The sequence below is a fragment of the Triticum dicoccoides genome, chromosome 2A, assembly GCF_002162155.2.
Source record: "Triticum dicoccoides isolate Atlit2015 ecotype Zavitan chromosome 2A, WEW_v2.0, whole genome shotgun sequence".
Taxonomy (NCBI): domain Eukaryota; kingdom Viridiplantae; phylum Streptophyta; class Magnoliopsida; order Poales; family Poaceae; genus Triticum; species Triticum dicoccoides.
In genome coordinates, this window is record NC_041382.1 from 619,972,984 (window position 1) to 619,984,656 (window position 11,673).

The 11,673-nt window shown below is 42.9% G+C and overlaps 1 pseudogene; it reads left to right on the forward strand.

Annotated features, from left to right (window-relative positions):
• The first annotated feature begins 2,227 nt into the window (after positions 1 to 2,227).
• LOC119355785 lies at positions 2,228 to 7,151 on the forward strand (annotated as a pseudogene).
• Positions 7,152 to 11,673: the final 4,522 nt, after the last annotated feature.

Genomic DNA, 11,673 nt, shown 5'->3' on the forward strand with positions numbered 1-11,673 from the left:
CGGACTAATGGGCTCTGAATACATGAAGACCGAAGACTGCACCGTGTCCGGATTGGACTCTACTTGGCGTGGAAGGCAAGCTTGGTGATTGAAGATTGCTTCTTATGTAACCGACTCTTTGTAAACCCTAGATCCCCTCGGTGTCTATATAAACCGTAGGGGATAGTCCGAAAAGGACACCACATATAATCATTACCATATTCATAGGCTAGATTTCTAGGGTTTAGCCATTACGATCTCGTGGTAGATCAACTCTTGTAATACTCATATTCATCAAGATCAATCAAGCAGGAAGTAGGGTATTACCTCCATAGAGAGGGCCCGAACCTGGGTAAACATCGTGTCCCCTCTCTCCTGTTACCATCGATCCTAGACGCACAGTTCGGGACCCCCTACCCGAGATCCGCCGGTTTTGACACCGACAGGGGGCACCACATAGACACATAAGTTGATCTCTTAGTCGTGTGCGGTGCCCCCCTCCACAGATTTCCACCTCGGTCATATCGTTGTAGTGCTTAGGCGAAGCCCTGCATCGGTAATTTGATCATTACCGTCATCACACCGTCGTGCTGACAAAACTCTCCCTCGACACTCAGCTGGATCTAGAGTTCGTGGGACGTCACCAGGCTGAACGTGTGCAGATCGCGGAGGTGCCGTACGTTCAGTGCTACGGTCGGTCGGATCGTGAAGACGTACGACTACATCAACCGTGTTGTCATAACGCTTCCGCTTTCGGTCTACGAGGATACATAGACATACTCTTCCCCTCTTGTTGCTATGCATCATCTAGATGGATCTTGCGTGTGCGTAGGAATTTTTTTTGAAATTAATGTGTTCCCCAACACCTGTGTTTGGTGTCTTCTCTTGATGAATGAAAAGAAGCAATGCTGCATTTTGTCAATCAGGACCACCGCCGCCAGCGAGAAGAATGTTGCACCTAAACGAGGGGAACGCAATGCTGATGGATCGGGTGGTGGCGGTGAAGCGCAGCGCCGCGTGCTTGCATAGGCACATCACATGGATTTGGTGTCTTCCGACAAGGTAGAGCATGACGCCCGTTGTGATAAGGAATAATGTGGCTAGGCTGGAGATGGGAAATACATGCTTAATTGCATCATGCGCAGGTGAACTTCTCCAGTTCCAATTTATGCACATGTTGGTCTTTTTTCTCAGAACTCTTAAGAAATAGGATGATTTGATTATTTTAGAATTATGGTCATTTAAAATAGTTTGCTTGATATTGATGATCTTGATTTGTGGATGGTGAAAAGACCAAGGTTCAGAGATTACAGTAGACCAACATTCAAAGATTACAGTAGATGATGATATGTTTTAGTTTTAGCATGCATTTGTCTACTGCTTGTGAATTGGTGACATGCCTTGGTTTGATTCTCTTTTGCATGATCAAAAGCTTGTTGGTTTGTTAAACAATCGTTCGGAGAATACATACCAACATATGGCTTTGCTTCTACCAACGCACTGTAACCCAATCCAAGTGTTTGTGTGGCTTGAAGTGAAACTTCCGTCGGAGATTGCAAGGGCCTTGTTCCGCAAACCGGTTCAGCTACAACGTGCCATGGACCATGTTTGTTGATCTGGGAGCCCACTATCTGGTGCTAAAATCATTGCATGTCATAGTTCTGTTGTTGATATAATCTAGCTTGAGATTTGAACTGTGTATTCATAGACTGATACACTGGGGAACGGATAGAGGAGAGGGAGTTCTCGGAGACGAAGGAGGAACTGGTGCGTTGGAGAAGTACTATGAGGTCGGAGCTGAGGGTGAATACAATGAGGAGATCATAGTTGCCACTCAAAGGTTCCATTACCTTTATCCGTTTCACTTAATTGTCTATTTGATTCATCTACTTGCATTTTTATCCGTGGCAACGCACGGACAATTTCCACATAAACATCCTTACCGCAAAAAAATCATTTGTTGAGACGTGTGGCAATAGAGCGGAAGATGCACAGGACACACGTCAGATGCCACAACCTGACCGAAGGGCCCCAACCGGAAACATGTCCACTGTCGTTTCCTCTAGTCCTTCCCTTTCCCCGGCCCCAACGAACGGACGGCTCGCTCTCCCGGCACGAGGAAAACCCCGAGCCCTGCGCCCTTTCGCCCCTGCCCCATCATCGAGAAACTGACGGCTCCCGTGCCGCCTCCCATCCCCACGCGAGGGCCCGGCGCTTCATCATCGCGATTCACGCTCCCGTCTCGGCACATCCGCCTCCTCCCGAACCGAGCCCGACGCAACGCGCCGGTGGCGGTACGGTGGCGGTGCCCCGCCCCAGTTTGTCGCCGCGCGTGGCGCGGGCCATGTGGCACTGGCGCACGGGAGCCAGCCTCTACCCGTGCGACACCTCCCCCTCCCCCTCCCCGCCGCAGGAAGGATATTTCCTGCCGCTCACCGCCCGCCGAACACTTCTGCTTCTACTTCTACTTGAGCGGAGCCTGCTGCGTTCCCAGTTCCCCACTGCCACCAGCCACTTCGCCTGCGCCGCGGTTCCCATCAACGCCTAGCTCGAGAAGGTACGCACTGCGCTCCATTTTCTCCCGCGGTCTCATTGGCATGCTCGATCTCCGGGGCAGTTCTTGGTTCTGCCATTGCTGTTAAGGCAGAGGAACGGGGGTTTCCAAGAGTTTAATGTTCTGAACACCATGGAGTTTCCCTGTCAAGGGCCCATATATAATCTCGGCAGCACTCGATAGTTTCCTTCTACATTCTCACCCGTCTTTGCTGCCTGACATGCTCCTACGACCTTGGTTTCATAGTTCTGACAGTGCTCCAAAATGTGCACCCTCTTCAGAGGGAGTTTACTTTGCCCGAGTTTGTTGGTGTTATGGAAGCCACTAGTGACCAGTCTTTATGTTTTATGCTTTCGTGCTAGCAAGTCATTTAGGTTCTTCTGGAGCAGTACAAGTTTTTGTTGATCTCTGCTCGGATGCCCTCGTGATTTTATATTTTTACCATGTCAGGATGTTGTGATGTACTGTTCTCCACCATGCAGATTTCTTGACTTAGCATTTGCATTTGAGTACACTGCTATTTGATTCCGGAAGGAAGAAAATTCCGGGGTGTTAATGTTACCGTGTCCACGAAACATTGTACCTGACTGAGGCTTGAACATGAAGGTGTGCTGCTAGGATACTGACATTTATCACTTACATTACATGGTTTGCGCACCAAATTACTCAACTAAAATTCATTTGTATATCTATATCTGTAATATCGGTTACTGCCTATGTGCATTGTATTTGTCGTAAAACATTTGTATCTGTCGATATGCACATTGGGAACAGACTAGTGTCCTGGGTATACGGGCGCTGTTTAACCTCCCTGTTCACCTGGGTTCTATTCCGACGGCTGGTTTGGGTGCCCTTTGGTTCCTTGAATGCTAGGGCTCCTGGACAGTTAATAAGAAAATTAAAAGCCTGTGCATTGTCTTGAAGAACTCATCAACAAGGCAAAATGTTTTTTTCTTTCGAAAAAGCATGTACAATTATCGATAAGAACATATCTGTAATGGAGCTTCCTTTTTGCCTTTCAACCTTGCAATTGTAGCACTAACAATAATATCCCTGACACGCTCGAATGAGAATTGGGTTCACAGTATGCAAGCAGTTAGCACGTTCATGTGCCACATCGTAGTACTCTTTTATTTCAGAAAATGACATGTATATTTGTGGCATTATAAATACTTGTTATCAGCATAGTAGTGCTGCTTTACATTCAGAATATAAGTTAGAAAAAATATATTTCCATGTTTCTCTGAAGCAGAAGTTCATCATGACCCTTTTTCTATCATATGCCATTCTGATAGGTCGTCATTGAGAGGCTGCCAAATGGGTTCAATTCCTACTTATTGTTCTTATCAGACAAACAGTGTTGGTTCACTGAAACTATCACCTCACATCCAATTACAACAATCTTGTAACAATGGAGTTATGTTATTATCCATGCGGAATAAGACACAGCTGGCCAAAAGAAGAGCCACAAATTATGGAACTCATCGTAATTCTAGTCGGACTCCGGCACCTATCGTATGTTCAACTGGAATGCCCATAATTTTCGTTGCCCATAATTTTCGTTGCCACTGAAGTGCAAAACTGGAGGCCTTGGTGATGTTGTAGGAGGATTGCCCCCAGCTCTGGCTGTAAGTATTCCTTGTCACGTACTGTTAATTCTGAAACACATTATTTTTTATTGAGACTGCACTTTTATCACCCTCGGTCTGTTGTACTATCTTTGGTGTGATGCACAACCCATATTTTCATAGGCAATGGGACACCGGGTTATGACGATAGCTCCTCGCTATGATCAGTACAAGGATACATGGGATACAAATGTTCTTGTTGAGGTATATGGTTTTAGTTGATTTGTTGGGTATTACTGTATTATTTAGCTCGCATTTAACTTATACCAGTTACTGGTGTTATATATGCTAAAAACAGTTTTGCTTCTTTAGGTGATTGTTGGTGACAGAACAGAAACAGTGCGCTTTTTTCACTGCTACAAAAGGGGAGTTGATCATGTTTTTGTTGATCATCCTATGTTTCTTGAGAAGGTCTGTTATAAGTTTTAACCACTTTCTTAATGCCCACTGAACAATATATACATTTATCTTAACCTTGCAATGTTCCACTTGAACCATAATAATACTTCAGGTATGGGGCAAAACTGGATCAAAATTGTATGGGCCTACTACTGGAACAGACTTCCGAGATAACCAGTTACGGTTCTGCCTTTTGTGCCTTGTAAGTATCCTGTTTAGTTCGAATTTCATGTGACTAGCACCTCACTTATGTAATTTACAAACCATTTCAATGCTGTGGCCTGTAGCATAAGCTACGTTCAGCCCCTCAAATCATAAAATTACCAACCCTTGTTTTAGCGGAATTAATGGTATGTGTTGGTAGCATTGAAGTGCCTAAATGAGTCTTAACGGTTACCGAGGATAGTACATTCACATCAATTGAGTTTTTTCTACTTGATATGTTTGTGGAACTTCTTCTAATCTGATATCGCTTTTAGGCTGCATTGGAGGCTCCGAGGGTTCTTAATCTCAACAATTCTGAATACTTCTCTGGACCATATGGTAGATTTATGTATTAGATCAACTATTATGGTTAATTATTCTCTCTAACTAACTAAATAACAAACATTCACACTCTTTCACCAGGAGAAAATGTTGTCTTTGTTGCAAATGACTGGCACACTGCAGTTTTGCCATGCTATTTGAAGAGCATGTATAAGCAAAATGGAATTTATGAGAATGCCAAGGTGCACCATTTCCTTCCTTTTGTTGACAAGTAGGGAATGTGCATCATAGGTTTTATGCTTCACAGATTTCCCATCCTTATTTTGATCGGTGAATAGTTGACCTGTAGGTTGCTTTCTGCATTCACAATATCGCCTATCAGGGCAGATTTCCCAGAGCGGACTTCGAACTTCTTAATTTACCTGAAAGTTTCGTGCCTTCATTTGATTTTGTTGATGGGTATGAACCTTCATGTTGTGTTGTTTTGATAGAGATATAGTATGTTGTACTAGTTTATTTGAAATTGACAAGTACCATAATGTGTGCAGGCATGTTAAGCCAGTAGTTGGGAGAAAGATTAACTGGATGAAGGCAGGGATCAGTGAGTGTGATGTGGTCCTTACAGTTAGTCCACATTATGTTAAAGAACTCACTTCTGGTCCAGAGAAAGGTGTTGAGTTGGATGGTGTCCTTCGTGCAAAGCCTCTTGAAACTGGAATTGTAAATGGAATGGATGTTGTTGATTGGAATCCGGCAACAGATAAGTACATCAGTGTCAAATACAATGCAACTACGGTAAGGTTTCAGTTTCTCCTCCTTTACCAGTTACCGCATATGGATAATTCAATACTTACAGAGGGCATTTCTCAGGTGGCAGAAGCAAGAGCTCTCAATAAAGAAATACTGCAAGCTGAAGTTGGATTGCCGGTGGACTCTAGCATACCTGTTATAGTTTTCATTGGTCGTCTTGAAGAACAGAAAGGGTCAGACATACTAATTGCAGCCATTCCGGAGTTTGTCGAGGAGAATGTTCAGATAATTGTTCTCGTATGTTTATTTTGAAAGAGAATTCTAATGCACTCATACGGCATGGCAAGAGATAGAAGATGATCGTTGCTTAGCTAAATTGCGTTGTGCTCTTCAGGGCACAGGGAAGAAGAAAATGGAGGAGGAACTGATGCTGCTAGAAGCGAAGTACCCACAGAATGCCAGAGGCATAGCAAAATTCAATGTCCCGTTGGCGCACATGATGTTCGCCGGGGCTGATTTCATAATTGTTCCAAGTAGGTTCGAGCCATGTGGCCTCATCCAATTGCAAGGGATGAGATATGGAGTGGTAAGCGTTCTGACTCGATCAATTAGACGTTAAATTTGACCGCACAAGTATTGATTGTCCCAGTTAACAGAGTCATTGATATTGCATTTTACAGATTCCTATCTGTTCATCCACCGGAGGACTTGTTGACACGGTGAGGGAGGGTGTTACCGGATTCCACATGGGTTCGTTCAATGTAGAGGTAAAGAACAATATAGGCTTGGTCTAAGTATTTGCTCACAAATGTCGATGCATTGATGATTGATAGCCTTGATCTGTCCTCTTGTAGTTTGAAACCGTCGATCCAGCAGATGTCGCGGCAGTCGCTTCGAATGTCACGCGAGCTCTGAAACAGTACAAAACACTGTCGTTCCACGCAATGGTTCAGAATTGCATGGCGCAGGACCTATCATGGAAGGTGGGCAGAACTGTCAATTAAGTTCCTATTTGCCCTTTAACATGAATGAGTTTCTTCTCTGTCGAGACAAGGATAAATTGATCCTCTCTTCGTGTGATCCAGGGACCGGCAAAGAAGTGGGAGGAGGCTCTTCTTGGGCTAGGAGTCGAGGGAAGTCAGCCGGGCATCGAGGGCGAGGAGATCGCTCCAGTTGCAAAACAGAATGTGGCCACTCCCTGAAATCTCCAAATATTAGGGAGAGTGTTCTAAGATTCGACAAAATAATGAGGTTCCTAAAGATGAAGCTGTATTCATCTAGGCTTTGCAATTTCTCTACTACTCCATGTGCAACAAAATACCTGAATTTCAACAAGACAAGTATGCATCCTTATGTAGGTCGTGGGATCTAGGTTCTCAAGTAGTGGTCCATCTGGCTAGCAGGTACCGCCAGCTTGTAGTATCTGGGGTGATAGTTTCGTGGCTTTGTGCCATTTGCCTTCGTTCTGCCAAATCAAGAACTCCCTCACCAAAATTGCCTAATAAGTTTGTTTAAAGCAAGAAATAGAATAAACCGGCACCGCTTGTGCAACAGATTTCACCAGTATCTCCTTACCTGTGACGATAAAGTTTTCTCAATCCATCCCTTCACCTTTCTCCACAACCTGTGTTTCAAGTACTTGAATGCTTACTATTACGTGTCTTGAGAATGTGTGAATCAAAGAGGGCCCTAGCTGTGAGTTTTGTCAAAAAAGAAGGGCCCTAGCTGTGAGTGTGGGTAAAGTATATAGGTTAAGTCGTTATCTCGAAGAATCTACTACAAAAAGATGCACGCAACCGGCAATACGTTATGCCAACAACCAATCCACAATTTAAAAACCAGGTTCTTATCATGATTGTCGTTTTACTGTCTAAAAAAAAACTTACTTAAATCAGCTAGACTGCATCATCTCTGCCACCCCCTATCACTGGTTAGCTAGAAATGACAACGACTCACATAAGAAGACACGCAAAGCAAGCCTAGCTTATTTAGAACTCGGGAAGAAGATATAATTTTACTTGTGCTGATCCGCTGGCATGAACCATTCACATGGTGCGATTGTTCTCTTGACGATTAGAAATATAAGCCTAGATTCCAGCAGCCCAACTAATGATGTCAGCTGTATATATAGTATTTACGAACAAGCATAGACCAGGGACCAAATGTGGCGATAACTCTATTGTACATGCCTTGGTGACCCTTTCTTCAAATTCTTTGTGTTTTTGCAGCACTGGCAGTCTGGCACCCGTTGTCTAGGTAGCGCGACCGTGAGTGTCCGAGTCTTGTGTTGGATGCACTACATGCTACTGCTCGACGCCTCACCTTGTAGCACGCTACTTGACTATGTGGCCACTTGGTGGTCTTTTTTCTTTATTTCTCTTATGCTTTTTTTTGGGTGTGTTTGTGTTGATGTCTCAGCAGAATATTTTATTTCGTTGCACTTGAACACGTTGTATGGACATGGTGTTGGCTTTATTATTAAGGCGAGGCGAAAATCTATTTCAAGGATGCACACACACTATTGCTAATGCAGTACAATGCAGCAAGTCGGATGAAGTACCAACACTTCGTTGAGGGAGACATTACAATCAAGTAACCGTACTTGCACATTCTTCATTTCGCATGATGTTTGAAGGTTTTGGTACCGTTGAATAGTATCTGCTTCTCTCCATCAGTTTGTATTTTTTGATAAATTAATTAGAGCATGAATTAATATGGTGTCGGATACAAGAGGCATTAAGTTCAGGACCCTGCCATCTACGGACTGAAGGAGCCTAAACCTGAGAGAAAATGTTAAAATATATTACCTGCCCTCTCCATCGGTCAAACTTTAATTCATTGGGTCTTTATTGAAAAAATGAATTTCATGGCATTTTAGGTAATACTAGCGAGATGCCCGTACGTTACACGGAACATCAAGATCTTGTGGGAAAAAAAGAATGAATGAGGGGAGGCCTTATCTGCAAATGTGGAGAGGAGTGCGGGTAAATTGTCATAATTTCCTTCCTATCTGTTAGATATAGATCGGACGGCCTATATTGCAGGATGACAGGCACACTATCATCAACAACTCTGCTTTTTATAAGAGTAGAGATCTCCCTACTCTGTTTTTGGCGAAATAAAAAGGCATGCCATTATATTAGTAAGTAGTCACATCCCCAAAGGGGGCAAATTACAACAAAGTCACATATCACACGTGCCACTTGGTCACGCAGGGATATGGCACGTAAGAGGCCACACGTCGAAGGACGTCGGAAGGCATCGCGAACGCCTCTCTACCATGTCGCTTTGCCGCTGGCAACCACCATTGTATCGGGGTTATCCCCTTTTCAAAGAAAGAAAGCCACCACCGTTCATGACACGTAGCCACCATCTGGAGATGAAGGTGAAGGCCGGCTTCTTAGTACTGGGCGAAAGAAAATTTTCCAAGATTTCTCTCGAACAAGGGGAAATAGCGGTCGCCAACGTGAAATATCTTGTACAAGAACATGCATTGGAGATTTGAATTTTGACACATTCTGTATTCCTTTGGCTTCGCTTCACATATAACAAAGTCAGATTCCCTGAAAAAGGGAAGTATGTAACAACTTGTCATGCACACATATACAACTTATATGTGCATGCTCTATAGAAATATTAAGGTTTAATTACTTTGAATAAACTACAACTTAAACGTATGGAGGTTGATGTATACACTTTTTACTTCCTCCATTTTCGGTGTAAGTGATTCTAGTTTTGTCTAAGTCATGGTATTTTGTTAAACTTTGACTAATTCTATAGGAAAATATACCAACATCTACAAACATCTTTATTGGGTAAATTCCTTTTGTCGAATAAAGTGTCATCACTACAAAGTCCCGTGGACCAATAGAGACCACAACCCAACCAAAAAGAGGAACCGGCCCCGTTGACACACCCTCAGCTAATAAATATGTTAACGACTAAAGACGCGATAAATCACGAGTGGACATAGTGCCACGCGAGGCTGGAATCTTGGGTGTTTGTTTCCAGGGACTTTTTTGTGTAGGGACTAGAAAAAGTCCCTCTTAGAGACTTTTTTACCAAAGGAAAGGGACTTTTTAGGGACTAAACTAGGCATTTGGGACTAATGAAGAAGACTCTCAAGGAGAGTCTTTTTGGGACTTTTTAGGACTTTTCCAACAATGCCCCTCCATGCACCCATTGACCCGCCATCCCATGGTGTTGTTTGATTGTTATTTTTCTATATACTAGGGGCAACATGGTCATTTAATAACCTCTAGGAAGGGATTAGGGACTTTTTAGTCTCTGGAAACAAACAGGGAGGGACTTTTTAGGGACTAGGGACTTTTTAATTGGGGCTAGAAAAAGTCCTAGGACTAGAGAACCAAACACCACCTTAACCACACATTCCTCCAAGATGCGTGCAGTATACATACCAATAATCATGTATAAAATGCTTCAGCATTTCATAATGATAGTATTACCTTACATATGCCGGACACCAATAACTACACCGACCCACAATTTTAAATAGGAGAGTTACTCTCCATTTATGTGGAGCAGCTGGCCAATGCTAACCTGCACTAATGACGGACTACATTTTCTTCCCTTTTCTATCCACCACGCCGATCCCTTCGATAAGCCAAATACCATGGCGTTCAGGTAGGGGACGCACCTACTTGCCGCGTGAGGGCTATCTGCACTAAGCTGTATTGAACTATGACGCACAACCGAATTCCTTAGATGTATCACTTTCTTACCCAAAAAGATTAGTTGGTTCATTCTTCATAGTTAACTCGAATTATGAATAGTACAATTTGTATTTTAAAATGCAACCTTAAAAATGAAAGTACATCAATTAACAGAACATCACGCAAAATTTAATAGGACAATAAAGATATATTTTTACACGGCTTAATAGAGAATACTGAGACATCACCAATATGACCTTGGTTTTGATCTCAGCTTTACAATCATACTTTGGATGTTAACCAAAAATTACAATACACATTTGTAAACAAATTAGGGACATCAAAATACACTCACGAATTTCTAACTGAGCTTTACAATATGAAAATATCTACAAGCTGTATTTAATTACCAAAATATATATGAGCAAGTTTATCATGGTTGCAGCTAAGTTCGTGTGCTCGGCCGATGATCTCTGTACTAGTAGTACTATATTAGTCGATAAATGTATGTTTAATCAATGTGCCAGTAGTATTGCAGCTAGGCTTCTTTGATGAGTGACATCAATACTCCACTAATCCATACTATGAGTGCACTAAACAATCTACTACTAGCGTAATAAAAAGAAGAAGAACTAGAGTAACTGCACTACTCCATACCGCAGGCTGGGTGAGTAATTTTAACTAGGAACATGCCTCATTTACTACCGCCCAGGTCACAAATGTTAATTGCACTAATGGGCCCTGCACCTTGATCATAAACACACCAGTCTTTCTGCATCAAATTCAGTTATAGCCGGCCCACGTCTACTTTATCAACGTTGTGTATTCGCTCACTTATCCATGTGTATTGCCGCAGTATCCAATCAATCGCTATATTAAGTAAGAATCGTCTAGCAGCAATCATCGGCCAGGATAACATCCTTGTGTGCCACCATGTCTCAAAAATTCGCGTCCCTAAAGACTCGATACAAATAGTGAGATGCTGAAGTATCTGCTTGACGTCATATGCATGTATTACGCAAAATATCCCCTTGCAAAAAAAAATTCCACAAAATATCGTCCCGTAGTTTGCAAGTGAGGGATTCCCTACACGATAGGCCAGCCTAGACAGATAGATATACGATGGTGTGCTAGTGCTAACACGCTCGTACTTTTCTTAACTACGAAGGCAAAAGACCTCCTTATTGGTCTCGACAAGTACATC